Source organism: Myotis daubentonii, chromosome 3 (assembly GCF_963259705.1).
Source record: "Myotis daubentonii chromosome 3, mMyoDau2.1, whole genome shotgun sequence".
NCBI lineage: Eukaryota > Metazoa > Chordata > Mammalia > Chiroptera > Vespertilionidae > Myotis > Myotis daubentonii.
Window position 1 is genome coordinate 114,186,640 of NC_081842.1, and position 10,262 is coordinate 114,196,901.

The following is a 10,262-nucleotide window of genomic DNA, read 5'->3' on the forward strand; positions in this document are numbered from 1 at the left end:
GTTTATTTTTTTGTTGTTTTTTTATCTATGCTTCTCCTAAATTTTTCTTTTTTTCTTTTTTTAAAATTAAATCTTTATTGTTCAGATTATTACATCTGTTCCTCTTTTCCCCCCCATAACTCCCCTCCTCCCAGTTCCCACCCCACCCTCCTCCCTCACTCCCCACCCACTGTCCTCATCCATAGGTGCATGATTTTTGTCCTGTCTCTTCCCACATCTCCCACACACCTTTGCCCCCCAAGAATAGTTAGTCCATTCCCTTTCTATGTCCCTGATTCTATTATAATCACCAGTTAATTCTGTTCATCAGATTATTTATTCACTTGAGTCTTAGATTCACTTGTTGTTAGATGCGTATTTGTTGTTCATAATTTGTATCTTTACCTTTTTCTTCTTCTTCCTCTTCTTAAAGGATACCTTTCAGCATTTCATATAATACTGGTTTGGTGGTGATGAACTCCTTTAGCTTTTTCTTATCAGTGAAGCTCTTTATCTGACCTTCAATTCTGAGTGTTAGCTTTGCAGGATAAAGTAATCTTGGTTGTAGGTTCTTGGTATTCATCAGTTTGAATATTTCTTGCCACTCCCTTCTGGCCTGCAAAGTTTCTGTTGAGAAATCAGCTGACAGTCGTATGGGTACTCCCTTGTAGGTAACTGAGTTTCTTTCTCTTGCTGCTTTCAAGATTCTCTCTTTGTCTTTTGCTCTTGGCATTTTAATTATGATGTGTCTTGGTGTGGTCCACTTTGGATTCCTTTTGTTTGGGGTTCTCTGTGTTTCCTGGACTTGTAAGTCTATTTCTTTCACCAGGTAGGGGAAGTTTTCTGTCATTATTTCTTCAAATAGTTTTTCAATATCTTGCTCTCTCTCTTCTTCTGGCACCCCTATAATTCTGATGTTGGTACGCTTGAAGCTGTCCCAGAGGCTCCTTACAGTATCTTCATATTTTCAGATTCTTTTTTCATTTTTCTTTTCCGGTTGGGTGTTTTTTGCTTCTTCACATTTCAAATCTTTAACTTGATTCTTGCACTCCTCTGGTCTGCTTTTGGGAGTCTGTATAATAATCTTTATTCCAGTCAGTGTATGCTTAATTTCTAGTTGGTCCTTAATCACAACATTGAGGGTCTCATTAGATTTCTTGAGGATCTCACTATATTTATCGGTGGTCTCACCAGTCTTTTCGAGTGCCTTACTAAATTTATCAGCGGCTTCTAGATAGTTCTTGAGAGACCTTAAAAGTGTCGATTTGAACTCTATATCCAGCATTTTGCTTTCCTCCATTTCTGTCATTTGTGTCCTGTTTCTTTGTCTCCACATTTTTTATGCTTTCTTGGTGCACCCCCTAGTGGTCTTTGTGCACAGTCTTGTTGTAGTTAAGCCTTGATTGTTGCAGGTAACACTGGGGGGTATTTGACCTCCAGGCCAACTGGCTGTGAGATTCAGCTGTGTCTGCAGTGAGAGAACTTCTGTCCTCTAGGGAGGTGCTAATCTAGCCTTTGCCTGAGGCTATCCAGAAAATGCCTCTGTGCATGGCTTGGGCAGGGCGGGTCCCAGGGGATCAACAGGGCAGGCGGAGCAAGCAGTTATGGCTGCTCTCAGTCCTGTCCCCAGAGGTTCTGCCTCTCAGTGTCCCAGCAACCACTGCAAGTACCTCAGAGAGAAAGCTGCCCTCAAGTTCCAACTGATGCCCGACAGTCCTGTTTCTCCCATATGAGTCTGGTCCCTAGAGACTCACCCGGAACTGGAGCTCAGAACCTGAGACTCCCTCCCAATTGAAACAGACAACCGTGCCCTCAGCCGCCAGCCTGCTCCGCATGCACCTCCGCACCTTTGTATTTTACTTCCGCACCGCGCCTCCTCTGAGTCTCAGTATGCTTTTCTCTTTCCTTCTAGTTGTAGAATTTCCCCTCAGCCAGCCTTCCTGTGTTTCTGGATGATGTCCGTTCCATCTTTTAGTTGTATTTTTGAAGTGGTTTTCGAGGCAGCAATCTCCGGGGTTTACCTATGCCGCCATCTTGGTTTCCCTAAATTTTTCTTAAAGCTCATGCTTTTTCTCTCTATGCCATCACATGTGTTTCTCCATGTTCCTCTGCATGCCCTTCTATGACCTACCAGTTCACTCGCACTCTACACCGGGGTCTCCATAGTCACTCAGGCACAGAGGCCTAGCCTGCCTGTGCTAGCTCTACATGGAGGCACTTCAATAACTATGTGTTTTTCCCCAGGCTTTCAGAAGCAAGAAATGTTCTCCTCTCAGGACACTATGTCCATATTACTAATGCTCTGACAGATATTAGTTTAATGAAATCCCATTACCACACATTCACAGAGTTAGAAAGGAAAGATCACACATGATCCCACCTTGAGTTGACCCAAAGGAATACATTCAGACTTGTCTGTCTACATTCATTGCTCAGCCTGCAGAACCAACTTGGGGCAACATGGGAAAGCCCAAAGTGAGAACTTTATGATTAATAGATTTCTAGAACTAGCAATTTTATGAAGCAGTATTAGGCAGCAGTATCCTATACTAATAAAAGAGAAAAATGGTAATTGGCGTACAACCGATACCTTTTTCATTGGCTAATCAGCGAGATATGCAAATTAACTGTCAGCCAAGATGGCGGCTGGCAGCCAGGCAGCTGAGAATAGGAGGCTTGGTTGCCCCAGCGATGGAGAAAGTCAAGGATCCCTGCAGCTGCGGGGCTCTGAGCTCCTGAAGCAACAACTCCAAAAGATACAATGTTTCAATTACAGAAGCTAAAAGATGGCGGTTAATTTGCATACTCAGGCTCCAAGCAGAGCGAAGCCAAACAGCCCTGAAGCAGCAGGGCAGAGAGGCCTCAGGGCCTGGGATCAGCAGAGCCGAGAGGCCTCCCGGACCCAGTGATCAGCGGAGCCGAGAGGCCTCCTAGCCCCGGTGATCAGCGGAGTCCAGAGGCCTCCCGGCCCCAGTGATCAGCGGAGCCAAGAGGCCTCCCAGCCCCGGTGATCAGCGGAGTCCAGAGGCCTCCCAGCCCCGGTGATCAGCGGAGTCGAGAGGCCTCCTGGCCCCAGTGATCAGCGGATCCGAGAGGCCTCCCGGCCCCGGTGATCAGCGGAGCCGAGAGGCCTCCCGGCCCCGGTGATCAGCGGAGCCGAGAGGCCTCCCGGCCCCGGTGATCAGCGGAGTCGGAGGCCCCGCGATCAGCGGAGCCGAGAGGCCTGCCACCCCGGTGATCAGCGGAGCCGAGAGGCCTCCCGGCCCCGGTGATCAGCGGAGCTGAGAGGCCTCCCGCCCCGGTGATCAGCAGAGCCGAGAGGCCTCCCGGACCCGGTGGTCAGCGGAGCCGAGAGGCCTCCCGGCCCCGGTGATCAGCGGAGTCGGAGGCCCCGCGATCAGCGGAGCCAAGAGGCCTCCCGCCCCGGTGATCAGCAGAGCTGAGAGACCTCCCGGCCCCGGTGATCAGCGGAGCCGAGAGGCCTCCCGGCCCCGGTGATCAGCGGAGCCGAGAGGCCTCCCGGTCCCGGTGATCAGCGGAGCCGAGAGGCCTCCCGGCCCCGGTGATCAGCGGAGCCGAGAGGCCTCCAGGCTCCTGTGATCAGCGGAGTCCAGAGGCCTCCCGGCCTGGTGATCATCCGAGAGGCCTCCCAGCCCCGGTGATCAGCGGAGTCCAGAGGCCTCCCGGCCCGGTGATCAGCCTAGATGCCTCCCGGCCCGGTGATCAGCCGAGACGCCTCCTAGCCCCAGTGATCAGCGGAGTCCAGAGGCCTCCCGGCCTGGTGATCAGCCAAGAGGCCTCCCAGCCCCGGTGATCAGCGGAGTCCATAGGCCTCCCAGCCCCGGTGATCAGCGGAGTCCATAGGCCTCCCGGCCCCGGTGATCAGCGGAGTCCAGAGGCCTCCCGGCCTGGTGATCAGCCGAGAGGCCTCCCAGCCCCGGTGATCAGCCGAGAGGCCTCCCGGCCCCGGTGGTCAGCGGAGCCGAGAGGCCTCCCGGACCCAGTGATCAGCGGAGCCGAGAGGCCTCCTAGCCCCGGTGATCAGCGGAGTCCAGAGGCCTCCCGGCCCCAGTGATCAGCGGAGCCGAGAGGCCTACCAGCCCCGGTGATCAGCGGAGTCCAGAGGCCTCCCAGCCCCGGTGATCAGCGGAGTCGAGAGGCCTCCTGGCCCCAGTGATCAGCGGATCCGAGAGGCCTCCCGGCCCCGGTGATCAGCGGAGCCGAGAGGCCTCCCGCCCCGGTGATCAGCGGAGCCGAGAGGCCTCCCGGCCCCGGTGATCAGCGGAGCCGAGAGGCCTCCCAGCCCCGGTGATCAGCGGAGCCGAGAGGCCTCCCGGCCCCGGTGATCAGCGGAGTCGGAGGCCCCGCGATCAGCGGAGCCGAGAGGCCTGCCGCCCCGGTGATCAGCGGAGCCGAGAGGCCTCCCGGCCCCGGTGATCAGCGGAGCTGAGAGGCCTCCCGCCCCGGTGATCAGCAGAGCCGAGAGGCCTCCCGGCCCCGGTGGTCAGCGGAGCCGAGAGGCCTCCCGGCCCCGGTGATCAGCGGAGTCGGAGGCCCCGCGATCAGCGGAGCCAAGAGGCCTCCCGCCCCGGTGATCAGCAGAGCTGAGAGGCCTCCCGGCCCCGGTGATCAGCGGAGCCGAGAGGCCTCCCGGCCCCGGTGATCAGCGGAGCCGAGAGGCCTCCCGGTCCCGGTGATCAGCGGAGCCGAGAGGCCTCCCGGCCCCGGTGATCAGCGGAGCCGAGAGGCCTCCCGGCCCCGGTGATCAGCGGAGCTGAGAGGCCTCCCGCCCCGGTGATCAGCAGAGCCGAGAGGCCTCCCGGCCCCAGTGGTCAGCGGAGCCGAGAGGCCTCCCGGCCCCGGTGATCAGCGGAGTCGGAGGCCCCGCGATCAGCGGAGCCAAGAGGCCTCCCGCCCCGGTGATCAGCAGAGCTGAGAGGCCTCCCGGCCCCGGTGATCAGCGGAGCCGAGAGGCCTCCCGGTCCCGGTGATCAGCGGAGCCGAGAGGCCTCCCGGCCCCGGTGATCAGCGGAGCCGAGAGGCCTCCAGGCTCCTGTGATCAGCGGAGTCCAGAGGCCTCCCGGCCCGGTGATCATCCGAGAGGCCTCCCAGCCCCGGTGATCAGCGGAGTCCAGAGGCCTCCCGGCCCGGTGATCAGCCTAGACGCCTCCCGGCCCGGTGATCAGCCGAGACGCCTCCTAGCCCCAGTGATCAGCGGAGTCCAGAGGCCTCCCGGCCTGGTGATCAGCCGAGAGGCCTCCCAGCCCCGGTGATCAGCGGAGTCCATAGGCCTCCCAGCCCCGGTGATCAGCGGAGTCCATAGGCCTCCCAGCCCCGGTGATCAGCGGAGTCCAGAGGCCTCCCGGCCTGGTGATCAGCCGAGAGGCCTCCCAGCCCCGGTGATCAGCCGAGAGGCCTCCCAGCCCCGGTGATCAGCGGAGTCCAGAGGCCTCCCGGCCCGGTGATCAGCGGAGTCCAGAGGCCTCCCGGCCCGGTGATCAGCCGAGAGGCCTCCCAGCCCCGGTGATCAGCGGAGTCCAGAGGCCTCCCGGCCCCATGATCAGCGGAGTCGGAGGCCCCGCCATCAGTGGAGCAGAGAGGCCTCCCGCCCCGGTGATCAGCGGAGCCGAGAGGCCTCCTGGCCCTGGGATCAGCGGAGCAGCAAGGCTTCCCAGCATCGGGATCAGTGTGACAGGGTGCGGAGCCCCAACCCTCTGATCGGCCCTGCTCTGTGCATGACAGGAGTGGCGCTGCAACCTCCCTATGGACCCTGCCTTGAGTGTGACAGGGGGAGGTGCCCCAACCCCCCAATCGGCCCTACCCTGAGCATGACTGAGGGTGGCATGGCAACCTCCCAATCCGCCCTGTTCTGTACATGACAGGAGGTGGGGCCCCAACTCCCCAATGGGCCCTGCTCTGAGACCGACCAGGGGTTACACCTAGGATTAGGCCTGCCCTCTGCCACCCGGGAGCAGGCCTAAACCAGCAGGTCCTTATCTCCTGATGGGTCCCAGACTGTGAGAGGGCACAGGCCAGGCTGAGGGACCTCCTCTCCCAACCCCGAGTGCACAAATTTTTGTGCACCGGGCCTCTAGTTATATATAAAAACAGTGGGGAGTTTTCAAAGAAACCAAATGGCTGATATAAAAATGCATTTTTCTTACTTTGTTCTGAAAGAATGCACCAGGGAGAAATTCAGTAAATAAAACCTGTTGAAAATATGAACATTCCTGTAGGCTTATTTCTAGTGGTATAGTAAAAAGCTTGTAGTAATACCTCGATTAATGAAGAGAATGTGTTGTAATGACATACTTATTTATCAGGTATTTCATAAGGAAGACAGAGAAAAATACAAAAGATTGAGGTGTTTGCTTTAGAATTTCATGTAGAAGGTTAAAAAAATGACATATAATATAAAAATATGACAAAATTCTAAAGAAAATAGCATCAAAGCTAGTGGAAAACATAAAATAGGCCCTTAGGATTTAGTATAGAAGTAAATAAGAAGATACCATGCATGCTAAAGGATATTAGGGAAGAAACTCAGTATCTAACCTGTAGTCAACATGGGTCGAAGGTTTGGGGAAGAAGAATGGGAGAAGGGTCACTAGCTGACCTGTTGAAGGGCAGACAGCATAAGCTTCAAGAATGATGGAGACAATTTCACTCAGTTTCAGCAACCACTGTAGCTGCCATTGTTGACCAGAGGAGTGGGTAAGGGAGAAGACTGGAAGGAGTATTCTAGGAAAAATTAAGTATTATTGTTACTTTCCAACTTCTAATAGAGGACCTCTCCTATCATAGCCTAGAGACCCCATGACTTGAATCTGCTACATACTTGCTTCCCAAGGTCTGGTATTCTTTTAAGAGGAAACCAAATATTTCCCTTCACAATTTGAATAAACAGGTATAAAACTTAAGTTCATAAGTGTTATTTAGGGTAAGATATTCATTGAGTACAAGAGTCAAAGCAGGGAGTCAAGATGGCAGGACCGCAGTGAGGAAGAGAGTGCGAGTGAGATAGAAAGTAAAGGAGGAGTGTGTGGACATGTGTGGTGTATGTGTGAGTGAGGGACAGTTGGATCCTGAAGAAGTCTCAGGCTCCAGCTGACTGGGCTCTTATAGACAACAAGTCCCTGCTACCACTGTGAGCGCTCCCAGGGCAGCCGGCTCTGGCACAGAAACAACACTATCTTGAAGGAGAGAGCTGCTGTGACTGGGAGCCCAGCCTCACCACCACCCAGACTGGCCTCAGACACCATCGTGGACCTTCCAGCCACTCTGACCAAAGACTTGCTACCTCATCTGCAGACCCACAGACACTAGGATTCCAAACTCCCCAGCTGCAGGCTCCTGTGAGTCTCAGAGTGCGATCCTCTCCCACTGACCACTGCTTCAGACACCGGCCTCTCACATCTGGGCGCTTGGGCCCCCGGGCGACTCTGAGGGAGCGCAACCCTCCTGCCAAGCCTGGTAATTCAACAACAGGACCCACGCAACCCAGAACCTGGGCCCTCCAGTGAGTCTCAGAGCCCACTGCTTCAGCGACAGGCCCCATGCGATTCGACACATGGACCCTTTGGTGAGAGCAGAAAAGGAAGGAGGAATAGCCAGAAAAGAAACTAAGTGAAATGGAGGCATACAATATGTCAGAAAAAGAATTCAGAGTAAGGATTATATAGTTCCTAAACCAGCTGGATGAAAAAATCAACAGCTTATGTAAGAATCAAGAGGAATTCAATAATAATATAGCTATAATAAAAAACAAAATGGAAGGTTTCACCAGTAGACTAGAAGAAGCGGAGGACCAAATTAGTGAGTAAGAACACAGGGCAGAAAAACACACCTATTCTAAACAGCAATTGGAGAAAAAATTAGGAAGCAGGAAGAGAGCCAAAGAGAGCTTTGGGACACATGAAATGAAGTAACACACTTATATTAGGGGTGTCAGAAGGGCAAGAAGAGGAGCAAGGATTAGAAAACCCATTTGAAGAAAAAATAACAGAAAACTTTCCTGATTTGGGGAAGAAAAAAGTCACACACATACAGACGGTTCCAAACAAGATGAACCCAAAAAGACCCACACCAAGACAGGTCATAATTACAAAATCAAACGTTAGGGACAAAAAGAGAAACTTAAAGTCTGCAAGAGAGAGACAGAGAGTTAGCTACAAAAGACATCCCATTAGACTATCAAATGATTTCTCAACAAAAACACATCAGGCCACAAGGGAATGGAATGAAGTATACGAAGTGATGCAAAGCAAGTGTCTGAATCCAAGAAAACTCTAACCAGCAAGGCTATCATTCAAAACTAAAGGGAAATCAGGAGCTTCGCAAACAAAAAAAAGGTTATCACTACCAAGCCAGCAATGGAAGAAATGCTAAAGGGACTGTTCTAAAAACGAAAGAAAGAGAGAAAGAAAGAAGAAAGAAAGAAAGAAAGAAAGAAAGAAAGAAAGAAAGAAAGAAAGAAAGAAAGAAAGAAAGAAAGAAAGAAAGAAAGAGAGGAAAGAAAAGAAAAGAAGAAGGAACACAGGCATAAAGAATAAAAATGGCTAAAAACAGGTACCTATCAATAATAACCTTAAATGTAAATGGATTAAATGTTCCAGTTAAAAGACACAGAGTGGCTGAATTGGTAAGAAAAAATGACCCATATATATGCTGGCTACAAGAGACCCAGCTCAGAACAAGGGCCTCACACAGACTGAAAGTGAAGAGATTGAAAAATATTTTTCAGGGAAATGAAAAAAAAAAAGCTTAGATAGCAATACTTATATCTGACAAAATAGACCTCAAGTGAAGGCCATATAAATAGATAAGGAAGGCCACCTCATAATACTAAAGGGATCAATACAACAAGAGGATATATCTCCGGTAAACATATATGCACCCAATGCAGGAGCACCTAAATACACAAAAAACTTCTGAGAGATATCAAGGGAGAGCTCAAGAGCAATACAATCATAGTAGAGAATTTTAATGCCCCACTGACTGGATAAATCCACTAGACATAAAATCAGCAAAGAAACAACAATCCTAAAGGACTCAGTAGATTAGATGGACTTAATTAACATCTTCAGAACATTTCACCCTAAATATACATTCTTCTCAAGTTCACATGGGACATTGTCAAAGATAGGCAACATATTGGTACACAGGCAAAGTCTCTTGAAATTCAAAAAGAATGAAATCATATCAAGCATCTTCTCGGATCACAATGGCATAATATTAGAAATCAACTACAATAAAAACAAAAAAAAATCAAACACTTGGACCCTAAATAGCATGTTATTAAACAATGAATAAGTTACCAAAGAAATAAAAGAAGAAATTTAAAATGTTCTGGAAACAAATGACAATGAAACACAACAATACAAAATTTATGGGACACAGTGAAAGCAGTCCTGAGAGGGAAGTTCATACCATTAGAGGCCTACCTAAAAAAAAGAAAAGAAAAGAAAAGAAAAACTGGTAATAAATTATCTAACTCTACAACTTAAAGAATTAGAAAGCCCAAAGTGAGCAGATGGAAAGAGATAAAGATCACACCGGAAATAAATGACATGGAGACCAAAAATACAATATAGAAGATCAATGAAACCAAGAGCTGGTTTCTTTGAAAACCTAAACAAGATTGATGAACCTCTACACAGGCTCACCAAGAAGCAAAGCGAGAGGACTCAAATAAACAAAATCAGAAATGAAAGAGGCAAAATAACAACAGGCCCCACAGAAATTCTAAGAATTGTTAAAAAATACTACAAACAACTCTACTCCAACAAACTAGACAAACTGGAGGAAACGGACATATTCCTAGAAAAGTACAACCTTCCAAAACTCAATCAGGAAGATTTTAAAAATCTCAATAGGCCGATACCTATGGAAGAAATTGAAGCAGTCATCAAAAAGCTTCCAGCAAACAACAGCCCGGGGCCAGACGGCATCACAGGGGAGTTTTACCAAACATTCAAGGAAGAACTAAAACCTATCCTCCTCAGACTGTTCCAAAAAATTCAAGAGGAAGAAACAATTCCAAGCTCATTCTATGAAGCCAGCATCACCCTAATACCAAAACCAGGGAAAGACAATACAATGAAAGAGAATTCAGGCCAATATCCCTCATGAACATAGATGCCAAAATCCTCAACAAATTCCTAGCAAATCGGATCCTGCAGTACATCAGAAAGATCATACACCATGACCAAGTAGGATTTATCCCAGGGATGCAAGGATGGTACAATATCCGCAATCAATAAATGTAATACATCACATAAAAA